This window comes from Sarcophilus harrisii, chromosome 2, assembly GCF_902635505.1.
Source record: "Sarcophilus harrisii chromosome 2, mSarHar1.11, whole genome shotgun sequence".
Lineage (NCBI taxonomy): Eukaryota > Metazoa > Chordata > Mammalia > Dasyuromorphia > Dasyuridae > Sarcophilus > Sarcophilus harrisii.
In genome coordinates, this window is record NC_045427.1 from 134,642,185 (window position 1) to 134,662,012 (window position 19,828).

Here is a 19,828-nt window from a genome sequence, read left to right on the forward strand (position 1 = left end):
CAATGCACGTCTTCTATATATATTTCTACATCTGTCATCCTGTACAAGAAAAATCAGAACAATCACTTAGCATCAGTTTAGGTAAGTCTCTCCAGGACTTTCTGAAATCAGCCTGTTCATTATTTCTTATAGAACAATAATATTCCATAACATTCCTGTACCATAACTTATCCAGCCATTCTCCAACTGATGGGCACCCACTCAGTTTCCAGTTTCTAACCACTACAAAGAGGGCTACCACAAACATTTTTGCACATGTGGGTCCTTTCCCCCTTTTTATGATCTTTTTGGGATACAGGCCCAGTAGAGACACTGTTAGATCAGTTTGACAGCTCTTTTGGCATAGAACTATATTGCTCTCCAGAATGGTTCAATTCACAAGTACACCAACAATTTATTATTTGTCCCAATTTTCCCACATCCCCTCCAACATTTATCATTATTTTGAACTTCTGTTTATCCAGAAGAATTTTTTTCTTCTTTTTCCCACTTAATATTTTTTCCAATTACATGGAAAAATAGATTCAACATTTATATTTATAAAATTGGGTTTCAAATTTTTCTCCCTTCCTCTCCTCTCCCCAAGACAGCAAGCAATCTGATATATATTATACATGTACAATCATATTAAATCATATTAATGTAAATATATCTACATTAGTCATGCTGTAAACGAAAATCAGGAAAAAAGGGGAAAACACAAAAAATAAAAAAAGCAAAAATAATATATTTCAATCTGCATTCAGACTCTATAGTTCTTTTTTTTGGATGTGGATGGCATTTTCCATCCCAAGTCTATTGGAACTGTCTTGGACCACTATATTGCTGAGAAGAGCTAAATTGATCATAATTTATCATCTTGAATCTTGCTATTACTGTGTACAATGTTCTCTGGTCTACTCACTTCATTCAGCATCAGTTCAGGCAAGTCTTTTTTTCCCCACCTTAACAAAAGTATTTTATTTTTTTTATTATATAGCTTTTTATTTACAAGATATATGCATGGGTAATTTTTCAGCATTGACAGTTGCAAGACCTTTTGTTCCAATTTTTCCCCTCCTTACCCCCCACCCCTTCCCCCAGATGACAGGTTGACCAATACATGTTAAATATGTTAAAGTATAAGTTAAATACAATATAAGTATACATGTCCATACAGTTACTTTGCTGTACAAAAAGAATTGGACTTTGAAATAGTGTACAATTAGCCTGTGAAGGACATCAAAAATGCAGGCAGACAAAGGTAGAGGTATTGGGAATTCTATGTAGTGGTTCATAGTTATTTGCCAGAGTTCTTTCGCTGGGTGTAGCTGGTTCAGTTCATTACTGCTCTATTGGAACTGATTTGATTCATCTCATTGTTGAAGAGGGCCATGTCCATCAGAATTGATCATTATATAGTATTGTTGTTGAAGTATATAATGATCTCCTGGTTCTGCTCATGTCACTCAGCATCAGTTCATGTAAATCTCTCCAGGCCTTTCTGAAATCACCCTGCTGGTCATTTCTTATAGAACAATAATATTCTATAATATTCATATACCACAATTTATCCAGCCATTCTCCAATTGATGGGCATCCACTCAGTTTCCAGTTCTCTTGCACTACCATAGGAGTTGCTATAAATATTTTTATTCTTGTTCATTTTGTCTATGTTCTTTTTCATTTTTTATCATCTCTTTGGGATACGGACCTTATAGCTATAGTGCTGGATCAAAGGGTATGCAGGGTTTTATAGCATTTTGGGCATAGTTCCAAATGGCTCCAGAATGGTTGGATCAGTTTCCAATTTCATCAACAATGTATTAGCATTCCGATTTTCCCACATCTTCGTCAGTTATTACTTTCCTTTTCTGTCATGAGTCAGACTAATAGATATGAGCTGGTACCTGAGAGTTGTATTAATTTTCATTTTGCTAATCAATAATGATTTGGATATTTTTCATATAAGTACAAGTGGCTTTAATTTCTTCATCTGAAAACTGCCTGTTCATCTCCTTTGACCCATTTATCAATTGGGGAATAACTTATGTTATTATCAGTTTGCCTTGGTTCTCTAAATAATTTAGAAATGAGGCCTTTATCAGAAATACTGGCTGTAAAAATGGTTTCCCCACTTTCTACTTTACTTTTAATCTTGATTACATTAGGCTTTTTGTGTCCGAAATCTTTTTAATTAAATGTAACCAAAATTATTCATTTTTCATTTCATAATGTTCTCTTGCCTTTTTAAACTATGAAAGTTTATTTTATTTTTTGAGATTTTAATAGTATTTTATTTTTTCTAAATACATGCAAAGATAGTTTTCAGCATTAATTTTCTGTAAAACTTTGTATTCTAAAATTTTCTCCCTTCTTCCCTTACTTCCCTGCTTCCTTAGATGGCAAACAATCTGATAGAGATTAAAAATGTGCAATCTTTTAAAATATATTTCTATATTTGTCACATTGTATAAGAAAAATCAGACAAAAAAGGGTGGGAACCCATGAAAAAAAAGAAACAAAAAGGTAAAAATATTATGCTTCAATTTACATTCAGTCTCCATAGTTCTCTCTCTGTGATTGGCATTTTTCATCCCAAGTCTATTGGAATTACCTTGAATCATCATGTTATTGAGAAGAGCCAAGTCTATCACAGTTGATCAAATAATCTTGTTACTGTGTACAATGTTCTCCTGGTTCTGCTCATTTCATTCATCATCAGTCCATGTAGGTTTTTCTGAAACCAGCCTGCTCATCATTTCTTATAGAACAATAATATTTCATACCATAATAGTTAATACCACAGCTTATTCAGTCATTCCTCAACTGATGGGCATCCAGTCCATTTCCAATTTCTTACCATTACCAAAAGAGTAGCTACAAACATATTTTGCACATTTTTTCCCTTTTTTATAATAACTTTGGGATACAGACCCAGTAGAGACATTGCTGGATCAAAGAGTATGCACAATTTTATAGCTTTTGGGACATACTTCTAAATTGCTCCCCAGGATGGTTGGATTATTTCACAAATCTATAATGTTCCAGCTTTCCCACATCCTCTCCAACATTTATCATTAATTTTTCCTGTCATCTTAGCCAATCTGAGAGATGTGACGTAGAACTTTTAATATACATTTTTCTAATCAATAGTGATTTGGAGCATTTTTTCATATAATTAAAAATGACTTTAATTTTTTCACCTGAAAATTGTGTTTATATCCTTTGACCATTTATCAATTGGAGAATGACTTATATTCTTATAAATTTTAGATATGAGGCCTTTATCAGAAGCACTAGCTATAAAAATATTTTTCCCAGCTTTCTGCTTCCCTTCTAATCATGGCTGTATTGACTTTTGTTTCTACAAAAACTTTTTAATTTAATGAAATCAAAATTATCCATTTTGCATTTCATAATGTTCTCTATTTCTTGTTTTGTCATAAATCTGTCATAAATCTTCTTTATAAATTTGAGAAGTAAATTATTCCTTGCTCTCCTAATTTGCTTACAGTATCATTCCTGAGAAAAGAAGGAAAAGAAATTGGGATAAAGAGAACGAAGTGATTAAACAGGGATAGGAAATAAGGGCTACGCCTGCATTTTTGATTTCCTTCACAAGCTAATTGTACAATATTTCAGAGTCTGATTCTTTTTGTACAGCAAAATAACATTTTGGTCACGTATACTTATTGTGTATCTAATTTATATTTTAATATATTTAACATCTAGTGGTCCTGCCATCTAGGGGAGGGGGTGGGGGAGTAAGAGGTGAAAAATTGGAACAAGAGGTTTGGCAGTAGTTAATGCTGTAAAGTTACCCATGCATATATCCTGTAAATAAAAGGCTATTAAATTAAAAAAAAAAAAAAAAAAAAAAAAAAAAAAAGGAAATAAGGGCTAATGAGGTACCTAATCTATTTCATTGATTCACCACTCTGTTTCTAAGTGCATACCAAATAGTTTTGATGATTGCTACTTTATAATATAGTTTTAGATCTGGTATGGCTAGGCCATATTCCTTTACTTTTTGTTGTTGTTGTTGTTAATTCTCTTATTATTTTAGACCTTTTGTTCTTCCAGATGAATTTTGTTTGCATTCTTTCTAGCTCTACAAAATAATTTTTGTTAGTTTGAATGGTAGGACACTGAGTAAGTAAATTAACTTAGGGAGAACTGTCATTTTTACTATATTAGCTTGTTCTATTCATGAGCAATCCAGTTGTTTAAATTTGACTATATTTGTGTGATAAGTATTTTATAATTGTATTCATATAGTTCCTAATAATATCTTGACAGGTAGACTCCCAAGGATTTCACATTGTCTATAGTCATTTTAAGTGCTGCTGGGCATTGTGAGTTATATCTACATATTCTGAAGATTTATGTAGGTTTATTTTAATATCCTACAACTTTGCTAAAGTTGTTAATTATTGTTCTGATGGATCAGGCCATCCTCAGCAACGAGATCAACCAAATCATTTCTAATGGAGCAGTAATGAACTGATCTAGCTATACCCAGAAAAAGAACTCTGGGAGATGACTAAAAACCATTACATTGAATTCCCAATCCCTATATTTATGCACACCTGCATCTTTGATTTCCTTCACAAGCTAATTGTACAATAATTCAGAGTCTGATTCTTTTTGTACAGCAAAATAATGTTTTGGTCATGTATACTTATTGTATATCTAAGTTATATTTTAATATATTTAACATCTACTGGTCATCCTGCCATTTAGGGAAGGGAGTGGGGGGGGGGGTAAAGAGGTGAAAAATTGGAACAAGAGGTTTGGCAATTGTTAATGCTGTAAAGTTACCCATGTATATATCCTGTAAATAAAAGGCTATTAAATAAAAAAATAAAAAAAAAGAGAGAAAAAAAAAGTTGTTAATTATTTCAAATGGTTTTTAGTTGATTCTCTAAGTATATATCATCTGCAAAGAGTGATGATTTTATTTCCTCACTGCCTATTCAAATTCCTTTAATTTTTTTCTTTTCTTAATGCTTAAAGATAACATGTCTAGTACAATATTAAATAATATTGGTGATAATGGGGATCCTTGTTTCATCCCAATCTTACTGAGAAAATTTTTAGCTTATCCCCATTACAGATAGTTCTTGCTAATGATTTTAGATATATACTACTTATTATAAGGGAAGCTCCATTTATTCCTATGTTCTCTAATGTTCTTAATAGAAATGGATGTTGTATTTTATCAAAAGCTTTTTCTGCTTCCACTGAGATAATCATATGATATCTATTGGTTTTGTTACAATATAATCAATTATGCCGACAATTTTCCTAATATCAACTGGCAAAAATCCCATCTGTTCATAGTGCATGATCCTTATGATACATTACTGTAATCTCCTTACTAGTACTTTATTTAAATTTTTTTTGTGTCAATATTCATTATAAAGAGCCACAGACAGTGGGGGAGCTCTAGGTGAGGTATAAGACCCTTCAACCCAGAGGGAACCTGCTAACAATGCCTGGTTCAACTCTCATCTGCTCTTTAGGGTATTTCAGCCTTCCTGAGAAGTCAGGAGCGTGACAACCTGTGTCCTACTTGAAGCAGAGATACTTGCAGTAAAAAGACATACATAATAATAACATAATACATAATAATAGCAAGGTGCTTATAGTTAGCACATGCACAGTGTGCTGTAGTGATATAATTATATTAAGGTATTTAAAGCTGAGAGAACTTGAAATAAATGGACTCCATTCTTGACCATCTACATGGGTTCCTGCCTCTTCACTCCTTTTCTAAGACCAAGGACTTGGGGTGGTACTGAAATTCTCCAGAGAGCTAGTCTGGATGGTATAATTCATAAGGGAAAATGGTCTATAATCTTCCTTCTCTGTTTTAACTCTTCTGGTTTAGATATGAGCACCATATTTGTGTCATAAAAGGAATTTGGTAGAACATTTTCTTTAGCTATTCTCCCAAATAGTTTATATCATACTGGAATTAATTGTTCTTCAATTTCTTCTTTTGTTAATGCAGGCAAATAAATTTTTTTTGTAAACAGTCAAAAATTTTACTTGTCAGATTTATTGGAATATAGTTGGGCAAAATAGCCTCTATTTATTGCTTTAATTTCCTCTTCATTGGTAGTGAACTCACCCTTTTCACTTTTGGTACTGGTAATTTGATTTTTTTTTTAAATTAAATTAGCCAATAGTTTATCTATTTTTTTGAATTTTTTTTTCATGAAGCAGTTCCTCATTTCATTTGTTAGTCTATTGGATTTTTTAAATTTTCAATTTTATTAATTTCTCTTTCCATTTTCAGGATTTCCAATTTGGTATTTAATTAGGAATGTAAAATTTATTCTTTTTCTAGATTTTTAAAATTACACACCCAATTTATTAACCTGCTCTTTTTCTGTTTTATTGATGTAAGCATTTAGAGATATAAAATTTCTCCTAAATATTGCTTTGTTTGCATCTCATCGTTTGGTATATTCTCTCATTGTCATTTTCTTTAATGAAATTACTGATTGTTTCTATGGTTTATTCTTTGACCCAGTCAATTTTTGACCCAGTATTAGGATTAGATTAATTAGCTTCTAATTTATTTTTAATCTATCTTTATTAAATGTAATTTAAAGGCTCTTTATCAAATGCAATCTTATTGCATCATGATCTGAAAAGCATGCATTTTATATTTCTTCCTTTCTGCATTTGGTTTTGAAGTTTTTGTTAATTTTTTGTCTATGTGTTATGTACCACTGAGGAAAAGAGGTACTCTTTGCTATCCCTACTCTATTTTCTCCAGAGGACATAATATTTAACTTTTCTAAAATTCTATTCATTTCCTTAACTTCTTTATTTTGTGTTTAGATTTATCTAGTTCTGAGAGAGGAAAGTTGAGGTCTCCCACTAGTAGAGTTTTATTATCTATTTCCTCCTGTAACTCACTGAACTTCTCCCTTAAAAATGTGGATACTATAGCATTTGATGCATATATGTTTAGTATTGATAGTACTTTATTGTCAATGTATCTTTTAAAAAGATGTAGTTTCCCTCATCTCTTTTAATTAGATCTATTTTATCTTTGCTTTGTTTAAGATCATAATTGCTATCTCTGCCTTTTTTTTTTTTTTTTTTACTTTAACTGAAGTATAACATATTCTGCTTTAGTTTTCTACCCTTAATCTGTGTCTCTCTGCTTAATATATGTTTCTTGTAAACAACATATTAGAGGATTTTGGTTTTTTATCCACTCTGTTTTATGAGTAGATTCACTCACATTCACAGTTGTTATTACTGTTTCTCCCTTCATTCTATGTTCCCCATTTATACCTCCCTTCCTTCCTCCCTCTTTCCTCTTTCTGTCTCTCCTCAGCAGTGTTTTGCATCCATTATATCATTCCTCTCCCTTTCCTTATCCTCCTTATCTTTTACTTCCCTAAAGGGTAAGAAAGATTTCTATATCCAATTGAGTATGTGTGTTATTCCCTCTCTGAGCCAAATTCAATGAGAGTAAAGTTCAAATAATGTTGACTCCCTTCTTTCTCTTTATAGTAGTATGTCTTTTGTGCTTCTTCAAGTGAGATAATTTACCCCAATTACTCCCTTCTTCCAATGCAATTCTCTTAACACCCCATAATTTTCATAATCATCTCATCAAAGTTAACTTATACCCTTATTTATTTTGTATATTCTTTATGTATAATCCTTTTAATTGCCCTAATGGTGATACATTTCTCAAAAGTTACAAGTATCATCTTTCCATGTGTGCATGTAAACAGATTAACCTTATTGAATAACTTATTTTTTCTCTTTCCAATTTACTTGTTTGTGCTTTTCTTGAGTCTTGTATTTGGAAGTCTAATTTCTGTTTCCTAATTCATCAAAAATGTTTGAAAATCTTCTACTTCATTGAATATTCAATTTTTCCCTTTTAGGATTCTGCTCAGTATTGCTGCCTAGGTGATTTGTGATGGTAATCCAAGTTCCTTTAACTTGGGGAATATCATATTCCAAGGCCTCCAGTCTTTTAATGTAGAAGTTGCTAAATCCTGTGTAATCAGGATTATAGTTCCTCAACATTTAAATTGTTTCTTTCTGGCTGTTTACAGTATTTTCTCCTTTATCTGAGAAACATTATAGCTAAAGTTTCTGGGAGTTTTCATTTTGGGATTTCTTTCAGGATGTGAACAGTTGATTCTTTCAATTACTCTTTTACTCTCTATTTCCAGGATTACAAAGCAGTTTTCCTTTAATAAATTCTTAAAAGGCATTGTCCAGGCCCTTTTATATATCCTAACTTTTCTGGATCTATTTTCCAAGTCAATTGTTTTCCAATCAAATAGTTCAAATTTCTTCTATTATTTTCTTTTGATTGTGTCTTGATGTTTCATGGAATCATTAGTTTCCAATGCCTAGTTCTAATTTTTGAGGAATTAGTCTCTTCGGTTAGCTTTGTACCTCCTTTTCCATACGGTCAATTCTATTTTTAAGGGATTGTTTTCTTCAGTGAATTTTTATCCTGCTGATAAGTTGCTGTAATCTCTTTGCCAATATTTTATTTAAAATTTTTGTATCAATATTCATTAGGGAGATTGGTCTGTAATTTTTCTTTCTCTGTTTTGGGGCTTCCTGGTTTAGTACCATATTTCAGTCATAGAAAGAATTTGTCAGGACTCTTTCTTTACCTATTTTTCCAAATAACTTACATATTATTGGAATTATTCTTTAAATGTTTGGTAGGATTCACTTGTGAATCTGGCCCTGAAGATTTTTTCTTAGGGACTTCATTAATAGCTTGTTCAATTTCTTTTTCTAAAATGGGATTATTTAAATAATTTATCTCCTTTTCTATTAATCTGGGCAATTTATATTTTTATAAATATTCATCCATTTTAGATTGTTGGATTTGCTGCCATTCAGTTGGGCAAAATAGCTAATAATTATTGCTTTAATTTTTTTTTTCATTGATGGCAAGTTCACCCTTTTCATTTTTGATGCTGGTAATTTGTTTTTTTCTTCAGTGAAATTTTGTATATCCTTTTACATTTTTTGTGCTTCTTTTACCAAACTGTTGACTGTTTTTTTATGATTGTCTTGCATAATTTTCATTTCTTTTCCCAATTTTTCTTCTATCTCTCTTACTTGATTTTAATGATCTTTTGATCTTCCAAGAGTTCTTTTTAGGGACTAAGATCCATTGACATTTTTTTTTTAAGTTTTGCATGTAGGCATTTGTGTTTTAATCTTCCCTATCCTCATGGTAGTTTTCTGTGAGCACGTTTTTTAAGGGTTGCCTATTTTCTAGCCTTTTTAGTGACTTTTAAAGTTAAGCTCTATTCCTAGAATACAGGAGGCACTGTCTTGAGCTTCTTGCACTGGGGACCAGAGGCCTGGCCACTGTCTTCTGCCCTGGGAGGGTCTCTGCATTTGGAAGCTTACCTGCTATGCTAGAGCTAATGGGCCTGCATGACTTGACTACTGACCTGCTGTGCCTGGAGCTGAAGGCGTCACAGATGGTCTGTAGGGCCAGGATTGCAGAACTTGTAGTAAGGTTAAGATTCTCCTGCTGGCTTTCCTTTTAGCTGTACTGGGTTGCACTCTTCTTTCACCTGAGTAAAGCAGACCTTTTCTGCAAAGTCTGTTTAAGTTATCTTGTCCCAGAAAATTGTTTCACCTCATCCTTTTGTGGGTTCTGCTGCTCTACAGTTTTGAAGTATTATTTAAAGTTGTTTGGAAAGATTCATGATGAAAAACACTATCCACTTCCAAAGAAAGAACCATGGGGTCTGAAGGCAAATCGAAGCATACTATTTTTTTTTGTTCTTGTTTTTTCTTTCTTGTTTTTCTCTTTTGTTCTTCATCTTATTTCATAACATGACTAATGTAGAAATATATTTAATATAATGGTACATATATAACCTATGTCAGATTATTTGCAGTCTTAGGGAGGTGGGAAGAGAAGGAGAGAGGGAGGGAGAGAGAGAAAATGGAAATCAAAATCTTATAAAAGTAAATGTTGAAAACTAATAAATAATGTTTTAATGTTAAAAAAAGAATGAAAACTACATCCATGGCCAAGGTTTGAATCCTGGATCTAAGAAATAAAAATAAATAATGTTGTTTGGAGGTAAATTTGGGAGACTCAAGCAAATTCCTATCTTTTCTCTACTATCTTGGCTCCATCTCTCTAGACTTCTTCTTTAGGAAACCTATTTTGGCAAAGGATAGAAAAGAGAGCGGAGTGTTTTGGAAATAATAATAACAACAGTTATCATTTATACAGTGGTTTAAGGTTTACAAAAAAATTTTATAAATATCATCTTATTTGCTGGTCACGATTCTGAAGTAGGTCCTATTTTTAATTAATAGCTCCATTTTATGGATGAGATTATCAAATGAGATAATAATTGTTAAATACTTAGCACATTGTTTGGCACATAGTAAGTGCTATATGAATGTTATTATTATTAGGAAAAATGAGGTAGACAATGATTAATGATTTTCCCTGGGCCAGACAAGCTAGATAAGTCTCTAATAGAGGATTTGAATTTGGATCTTTCTGACTTCAAAACTACTCCTTCATCCACTGTGTCACTAGTAAAGCAGTCCAAGTAAGATGTGATGATGGCTCAATGTAAGGTATAAGCCAAGTGAGTAGAGAGAAAGAGACATATTTGAGAAAGGTGAAGAAAGTATTATTCCAACAAAGACCTCCTCTTGTTCCCCTAATGTTCAGAGGTCTGCCTCCCTCCTTCCCTTTCCTATCAGTGAGTTGCAAAAGAGTATTTTTGAATATGAATATCATAGTCCCAGCACTCATTGTGCAAACTTCCCCAGTTCCTAGGGTGTTGGGGTATAAGAAAGAAAGAGAGGACAGTAATTACTAAAAACGTTCAAGTGTTCAGACACTTTTTTTTTCCTTTGTTAAAGGGTTTTGCCAGAATAATTCATAAGGTTTTTTTTCCTCTTTTAAAAAACATTAGGAATATACAACAAGATAGTCTAACTGAATTTTATAAAAGCTTTTATTTTTAAATACTGCAGAATGACAAATAGTAATTATAACCAACATTTACATACCACATTAAGGTCTGCAAAGCTCTTATACAATTTCTCAGTTTTTCCTCACAATCTGTATGTATCTAGGCAACACAGCATAAAGTGGTATGCTGGAAAAAATAGCTCTTTCTTTTAGTTAATTTAATCTTATTTAAATTTTTTTTCAATTATCAAACATTTTTCACTCCATCTTCCCCCTCAAAAAAAAACCCTCATAAAAAATATGCACATTCCAGCAAAACAACATCCTGAATTGGCCATGGCCAAAATATGTCTAATTCTGTATATCTTGCCTATCACATCTCTTGTCAGGAGATGGAGAGCATTCTTCATTCTCAGGGGTTCTTTTTCAGGGAAATTCCTTGTAGCCCCCTTACCAATTCTCCCACATAAGTATATCAAACAAGTAGACAAATTTTTTGTCATTTATTTGGATAAAACTTTGCCCTTTAAAAATAACTACCAATCCCCTTCATTTTGAGAAGAAACTGAATAGATTTCATCATGAGACCTAAGTTCAAACCCATTTACTAGCTGGGTAACACTGGGCAAATCTCTTGATTTCTACTTGCTTCACCTTCCTCATGTGAAATGAAGATAACAATAACATCTACCTCAAAGGGTTATTATGAGGATTAAATGAGGTAATATTTATAAAAAGATCCCCAATGCCAACACATAGGTGATATCCTACCTCTACCATGAGACCTCTCAGAACACACTACATCCTATGGCAATCAATTTCTCCATCTATTCCTCTCTTCAATCATCTTTTCCTCCCCCACTCCTACTTCCAGCTTCTCTTGACTTCCCCTTTGTCCTTTTAGTTTTTACCCCTATCCCTGGATACTCTTCTTCGCCTTTCACTTAAATTTCTGTCTGTAATTCCATCAGATTCTCTTACTTCCAAATTCACCCTTATTATTCTATTCTACTCATAATCAATTATTTCCTTCTGCAGCTTATTTTACAGATGAGTAAACTGAGGCAAGCAGGGTTAAGTGACTTATTTGCCTAGGATTACACAAGGAAGTGCTGAGATCAGACACAGCAAAACAACAATATTCACAGTCACAAAATTTCAGAGTTAGAAGGGACTTCAGAGGTCATTTAGTTCAATCCATAACTGAGTGGGAATCCAGCTCTCAACATCCCTAATAAGTAGTTATCCGGTGTCTTATTTTTTTCCAAACTAAACATCTCCAGTTTCTTCAACAGATCCTTCTATGGTATGGTTTCCAGTTCTCTCATTACTAATATTGTCCTCTGGCCAAGCTCCAACTTCATCAGTGCCTTTCCTAAAATGTGAACTCCAGAAGGGAACATAATACTTCAAATGTGATCTTAGCAGAGTATCTATCTCCCTTATTCTGGACACACGGTTCTCTTCATGAAGTACAACACCAGCATTTTTGGCATCCTTGTTATTGTTGACTCATGTTGAGCCTGAAATTCTCTCTGTCATCTTCTTATCCAGAAGCACATTTCCCTTCCTGGATCTTTTTGTCCCCAGTGTTTAGTTGACAAGAAATTTATGCATCCACATAGATCTTTTTTAGACAGTTCTCTCTTTTCCTCGTCATAGAAATCATTTGCATTTGTGTCATCAACATCTCATCAATAACCTCTATGCAGATGACTTCCAAATCTACACTCTCCAACTCTGAACTCTCCTTTATATTTCAGACTCACATTCCTAACAGTCTGCAGAATATCTCTACTTGGATGCTACTCTAGCAAGGCAAAGCCCATATTTCTAAAACTGAATTCACTCCCTTGAATTTCTGCAATTACTCAGGCTCAAAAGCTGTCACAGACACACAGCTCTAGAGCTGGAAGGTCATGTAATCCAATTCCCTCGTTTTACACATAAGGAAACTGAGACCCAGGAAGCTTAAGTGACTTGGTTGCACAGTTTATGCAGGTGGCAAGTATCAGAGCTAGGATACGAATCTAGGTTTCACTCACAGATCTCTTATTACCATGCCTTTACCCTTCCTCTTCCTTCACCCTTCTATTCAAAACAGCTGCAAAATCTTGTCAATTCCAAGACAAGCAATTGTCCAATTATCCACATTATTCCTTCCAATCCAATGAGACTTAATACTACTCTGTTTCATATTCTCATTATCTCTTGTATAAGATAGATATGTAAAACAGTGACTTTTGGTTACGTGGAAATTTTGGTAGCTGACAGGAGGAGAAAAACATTTGTGACTTTGCTCTTCTCTGCAATACAAGGATCTAAAATAATTCTAAAAGACTCATGATGGAAAATGCTATCCACATCCAAAGAAAGAACTATAGAGTTTGAAATATTTCTGCCTTTAATCTATCTCCTTTCCAATTAACCTCTTACATGGATATATGAGAAGTATTCCTCATGTGTTTTTCTGATCACATCACTCCCTTGCTCAAAAGGTCTTTACTAGCTCCTCATTGTTTACAGAATGAAGCATAAATTCATGATTCTGGTTTTTGAAACCCTCTTTCCCCCAGTCTTATCTCACTACTTCTCCTTACCTCTTTCATCTTCCTGCCAAACAAGATTCTCTTCCCCATTCTCTAGGGCTCTCCCTACACCCATCTCATATTACTGAAGTAATAATATCACCTAACACTTAAATATAACTTCCATGGTGTGGGAACCATGCTGAGTGCTATTATCTCATTTGATTCTCACAACTCTAGGAGGTAGATGTTATTATTATTCCCAATTTATAATTGGGGAAACTGAGGCAAACAGAAATTCAGTGACTTATCCAGTGTCACACAACTAGTACATGTCTGAGTGCACATTTGAACTTGAGGCCTGTCATTCTATCCATTGTGCCACCTAACTCCTCAGACCTCCTTCCTTCAAAATCTAATTCATGTACCATCTCATTAAGTTTTCTCTGGGTCATTTCCCAGCTGAAAATGATCTCTCCACCTAAAGTTTATTTTTTATGGCATTGTCAGGATATCTCCCATGCACTTACTAATTCTCTGTAATGGGCTGAGATTTGAGTTGATGCACTGAGGTCCCAAGTACGTGAGGCTAAATAGTAATTGGGCTATGCTCTATTAATATACATGATTGGATAAAGAATGGTCCCTGCCCACTCTCCGTGCAAGTCCTGATGTGTTGTATAGGAAATGACGATTTTGGTGGGTGGAGGTAGAGAGAGAGACAGGAAGTGAAGCTGGGAGAGATTGGGCCTGGGTTCGAGACTCGGAGCTGCTGGTTGTGTGGCTGCTGGTCGAGCTAGCTTCTTGTCTCAGCTGCACACATTGCTATCGCCGATTCTCTTCCACCTGCGATCCTTCTTCACTGAGAATAAAGACTGACGGTTTTCCCCTAACCTGAATTCCTGACTCCTGCTGATTTAAAAATACACGATCTTCACATTTGGCGCCCAATGGTGGGAACCAAGGACTGAAGAAGTCTCCGGTGACCAGGATCTTGGGTGAGTATTGTTAATAGACAAACAAGGAACTTATTTTCTTAAAAACTAAACCAGTAATCTTTTTTTGGCTAAAATGGGACAAATGCTAGCTAAAGACTCTCCATCCCTGCCCCCAATCCCACCCAAGAGTGGTGCTATAGAAAGCATGCTTAAGCTGATAGAAAGACAAGGGCTACTTATAATTTGGGAACAGGTAGCTAGACTTGTGGGTACATTAAACTGCATCTCCCCTTGGTTCGTAGAGGAGGAGCAGATCTCTCGAGATAACTGGTCCCTGGTTGGGCAAGAGATGTCCATGCATTTCAGAGAAAATGGTCCTCATTCAATTTCCATCGAGGCATTTTATTTATACAATATAATTCAGTTAGCACTAAGAAACCCTATCCCTAGAAGAAAGAAAAAACCCGTGGCTCCTTCTACTCCTTCTCAAATTAGCCATGATATTAAGGAGGAAGACAATGAAGAGATTAATGACCATATCCCCACAGGGCATGGAGACTTAAGTGAGCAAGGGTTGTCCATTCTCATAGTGGACTTCCAGGTCCCATATTTGATGGCAATTCAAAGGCAGATAGCCTTCTAACTATGTTGGTCAATACCCTTTTGTTCCAAAAAGCTCAGGCATCTCATTCTAAATATTATCAGGCTGCTCGAGCTTTACGTTTATAATTTGGAACAACAAGAGAGGAAGCTAGGAGCATAGTAAAAGCCTGTACGGCTTGCCTTCCTTTCCACGCTCCTACACTGCCTCCAGGGAAGAACCCTCGTGGTTTGAGACCCAATGAAATCTGGCAAATGGATGTGACCCATTATAAATCTTTTGGTCGTCTGTTTTCATCCATGTTGTGGTAGACACCTTTTCGGGATTCACTTTTGCAATGCCAGCAGCAAAAGAGACAGCCCGAGTGGTCACTGAATTCCTCATACAAGCATTTGCCATTATGGGTGTGCCACAAGCAATAAAAACAGACAATGGTCCTGCTTATACTTCAAAACATTTTGCACACTTTTGTGCACAGTATAAGATTTTACACACCACGAGCATACCTTTTAATCCTCAAGGACAGGCAATAGTGGAGAGGAGAAACAGAGATATTAAGACGCTCCTCCAAAACAAAAGAAAGGGAGCCACAGGTAACCTAAAGAACTTCTAAATCTAGCCCTTTATACCATTAACTTTGATTTTTGACAAAGATGCACTGGCTCCGGCAGATAGGTTTTATAACCCACGGAAGGTCAGTGTCCAGTCTGAGCAGCTCCACTATCTTTAGATAATCACCAGGTGATGTGGAGAGACCCAGAAAGTGGTGAATGGAAAGGACCAGATAGGCTAACTGCTTTGGGGAGAGGGTTTGCTTGTATCTCTACAGGTGGAGAAGGAATCAGATGGGTGCCAACGAGCCATATTCACCTTGTCCATCATAGAGAGACGGAGCAGACCCTGGAAACAAAGGAGAAGACCCAAGAAATATCGGGTAGTTCTGTTGCTGATTGTGCTCACCATTGAAAGAGCGTGGCAGTTATGGCGTTTGACTCATGGACATCAAAGATTGTTGGACTTCAAAACCCTCAGGAATCATTGGATTCTCTGAGCCATAGGACTCAAAACCCTCAGGAATCATTGGATTCTCTGAGCCATAGGACTCGAAAACCCTCAGGAATCATTGGATTCTCTGAGACATAGGACTTGAAAACTCTCAGGAATCATTGGATTCTCTGAGAAATGATAAGACTGTTACAACACTTCAAAATCTGCTGGAATCATTGGATTCCCTAACACATAAAAAGACTTTTGCAGGACTTCAAAAACTCAGGGGGATCAGAAGAATGATACAAGGATTTAGAAGGATTACTTCCAGATCTATACATCTAAACCTAATCTTTCTAACTAGATGTGCCCATCCAGTTGAGGACTTACCTCAAACTCAACATGTCCAGAGCAAAACCCATTCTTTTTCTTAACTTTTTTGTTTTGGTTGAGGGAATCACCATTTTTTAAGGTGGCAACCTTAGAACAATCCTTGAGTTCTTATTCTTCCTCACCAGACACAGAAAATCAGCTGCTAAATTTTGTTGATTGATCTTTTACATTCCTTGTGTATTTCTCTCCTACACTCACATAGCCACTACCCCAAATCACACCATCATCCTATGCTATTGTGATAGCCTCCCAATTGGTGTCCCTGTTTCAAATTTTCCCTTGTCCATAGTAGCTGATCAAGTCAATCAATAATCACACACATTCAATAAAGTAAATACCTACTACATCCCAGGCACTGTGGAGACACAAAGACAAATATTTTCTTCCTTCAATGAGTTTTTATTCTAATGAAGAAAATATCCATGGATATAGGTTCATGTATTCAAAATAAAACACAAACATGGCAGATACAAGGTATCCCTCAGTGAGGGATTTAACTTCCAGGGAACATTGTAGCTTTTTGAGCTAATAATTATTCATTCTGACACAGTCAGATCTTCATTTTAGTAACTGTAGCCAAAAAGGTGGAACAGCTATAGAGCAGTGGGCCTTCAAGTCAGGGAGATCTGAGTTCAAATCCAGCCTCAAGCACCTTCTAATTATATGATCCCAGATTAATCACTTGATCCTGTTTGCCTCAGTTTCCTCATCTATAAAAATAAGCTCAGTCTTTTATTCCAGACTCCTTATACCTGACTCCTTTTTTCAGCACAATGCCATGGTCCAGTCAAATTGACCTACCTATTTGCTATTCCTCACATTCAGCACTATATCTCTTATTTCCAAGATTTTGTACAGCTCACATACCTCAGACCGAAAATGCGCTCTTTTCCCTACCTCCATTTCTTAGGATCCCTAGCATTCTTTGGAGTGCAACTCAAATGCCACCCTCCCTATATCAGGCCTTTCCTGATTCTGCCCTAGCTGCTAGTGCCTCCCCATCTTGTATTTATCTTAAGTATAGTTTGAATCCATTCATATGTTTCCATGTTAATATTGTTTGCCTTCTCAAGTGATGAGAAAGAAGGAAAGAATTTGGAAGTCAAAGATTTTTAAAGTGGATGTTAAAAAATTTTAATTTTTAAAATAATTTTTATAATTAGGAAATATTTCGTGAAATAGAAATATAGTAAGTGTATCTCTGTTGTTCTCAATTGAATTTAAGCTCCTTGAGAAAGAGACTGTTTCCTTTTTTGTTTTTTTTATCCCCCGGGTCTAGTACAATGTCAAAGCACACAGTACCAGCATAACAAATGCTTATTTACTTATTAATGATTGTTTGTTGTTGAAATAGTAGAAAAGCCTCTAAGAGTACTTTTGAGGGAAAAATAATTCTGTCTAATGCCCTCCTCCCCCTAAAAAATCTACTCTCTGACTCCTTTTTCCTGTCTCTCCCCATTGCTCCTGGGCAAAGCAATATATGAAACAAAATGGCGCAGTAGATAGAAGGATATGGAGTCAGGAGGACCAGAGTTCAAATATGACCTTCTACTTTTGAACTGTTTTAGAAGTTCTACCTACTGATCCAGCCATTCTGGAGAGCAATTTGGAACTATGCCCAAAGAGCTATCAAACTATGCACACCCTTTGATCCAGCAGTGTTTTTACTGGGCTTATATCCCAAAGAGGTCTTAAAGAAAGGAAAGGGACCCACATGTGCAAAAATACTTGTAGCAGCCCTTTTTGTAGTGGCAAGAAACTGGAAAATGAGGGGATGTCCATCAGTTGGAGACTGGCTAAATAAGTTCTGGTATATGAATGTAATAGAATACTATTATTCTATAAGAAATGATGAGCAGGCTGATCTCAGAAAAATCTGGAAAGACTTCTGCGAACTGATGCTGAGAGAAGTGAGCAGAACCAGGAGAACATTGTACACAGTAACAGCAAGATTATGTGATGATCATCTATGATAAATTTGGCTTTTCTTGGCAATACTGTGATCCAAGACAATTTTTTAGAATGGAAAATGCTATCTGTATTCAGAGAGAGAACTATGGAAACTAAATGCAGATCAAAGTATACCATTTTCATCTTTTTTTTTTTTTTTGCTTTTTTTCTTGTGCTTTTTCTCTTTTGTTCTAATTTTTCTTTCACAACATAATATGGAAATTGTTTAAAATTATTGTATATGTATAACATATAAGATCACTTACTGTCCGGGGAAGTGGGGAGGTATAGGAGGAAGGAAGAATAAAATTTGGAACTCAAAACCTTAGAAAAATGAACATTTGAAAATCATCTTTAAATGTAATTGGAAAAAATAAAATAGTATTGAGGGGAAAAAAATTCTGCCTCATACCCTCCACACTCTGACTTCTTTTTTCTGCCTTCCCTCATTGCTTTTGAACAAAGCAAAACATGAATCAAAATGGTGAAGTAGACAGAGGGGTCTGGAGTCAGAAGGACCAGAGTTCAAATATTAGTTATATAATCCAGGCAAATCACTTTGCCTCAGTTTCCTTATATATAAAATACAGATAATAACAGTGTTTACCTCTTTGTTTCCAGTGCTGGCACACAGTAGGTCTATAGTGAATGTTCATTGACTGATTCCAAAGGGTGTCTCCCTTCCTTCATCTGTAAAATAATGGATAGCATTTATGTACTTTTATTTATATACTAAGTAAGGTTTGCAAAGCATTTTATTTGTTATCTCATCTCTTGGTTCATTTTCTCCGGCTGTCCTCCATACCTTAAACTCTTTCCTCCTCCAATCCAGCAACTCATTTCCCAACCTTCTTTAAGTACTAAGCAAAATCTTACCTTTTACAAGAAGCCTTCTCCACACCTTTCTTAATTCTAGTGCCTTTCCTCAGTTAATTATCTCTCATTAGTCTTGTATTTAGCTTGCTTTGTAAATAATTTGTTTGCATTTTTTCTCCTGCATTAGATTGTAAATTCCTCGAGGGCAGGAACTGACTTTTGCCTTTTTTGGCATCCTCCGGGCTTAGCACGGTACCTGGCACACAGTAGGGGCTTAATAAGTGTTTATTGGCCAATTGATTTTTCCCAAAACAGCCCCGTGAGATAGGTGCTATATACATGCTAGCTATAGGATTACTGTCATTGTTAATAGTATTATTTTGCAGCCCCCAGAACAAATGAGGAGATGCCAAAGAGACGCTTGGTGTGTTGCACCCACATGAGGGTCTCTCCCGCCTCGCAAATAAGATCAAGAAGGGCTGGGTTTCTTAACTCCGCGGGGTCCTCTCCAGGCCACGTCAGGGATAAGGGGGGAGGGGGACAGGCTGGTCGGGAGGAGCCTCCAGCTGGGGGCGTGTCGGGGCCGCACGTCACTCCGGGGGAGGGCGGGGTTCGCCACAGCCCCGGAGCCTCCTCCTCGGCCTCGCCGCCGCCGCCTCCGCCG

General features: G+C 35.5%; 1 long non-coding RNA gene across 1 annotated transcript; it reads right to left on the bottom strand.

Annotated features, from left to right (window-relative positions):
* Positions 1-19,811, bottom strand: LOC111718638. Its single transcript, XR_002769159.2, has 3 exons — positions 19,225-19,811; positions 18,956-19,038; positions 1-39 (listed from the first exon to the last, which is right to left on the bottom strand). It is a non-coding gene; the product is annotated as an uncharacterized LOC111718638 (long non-coding RNA).
* Positions 19,812-19,828: the final 17 nt, after the last annotated feature.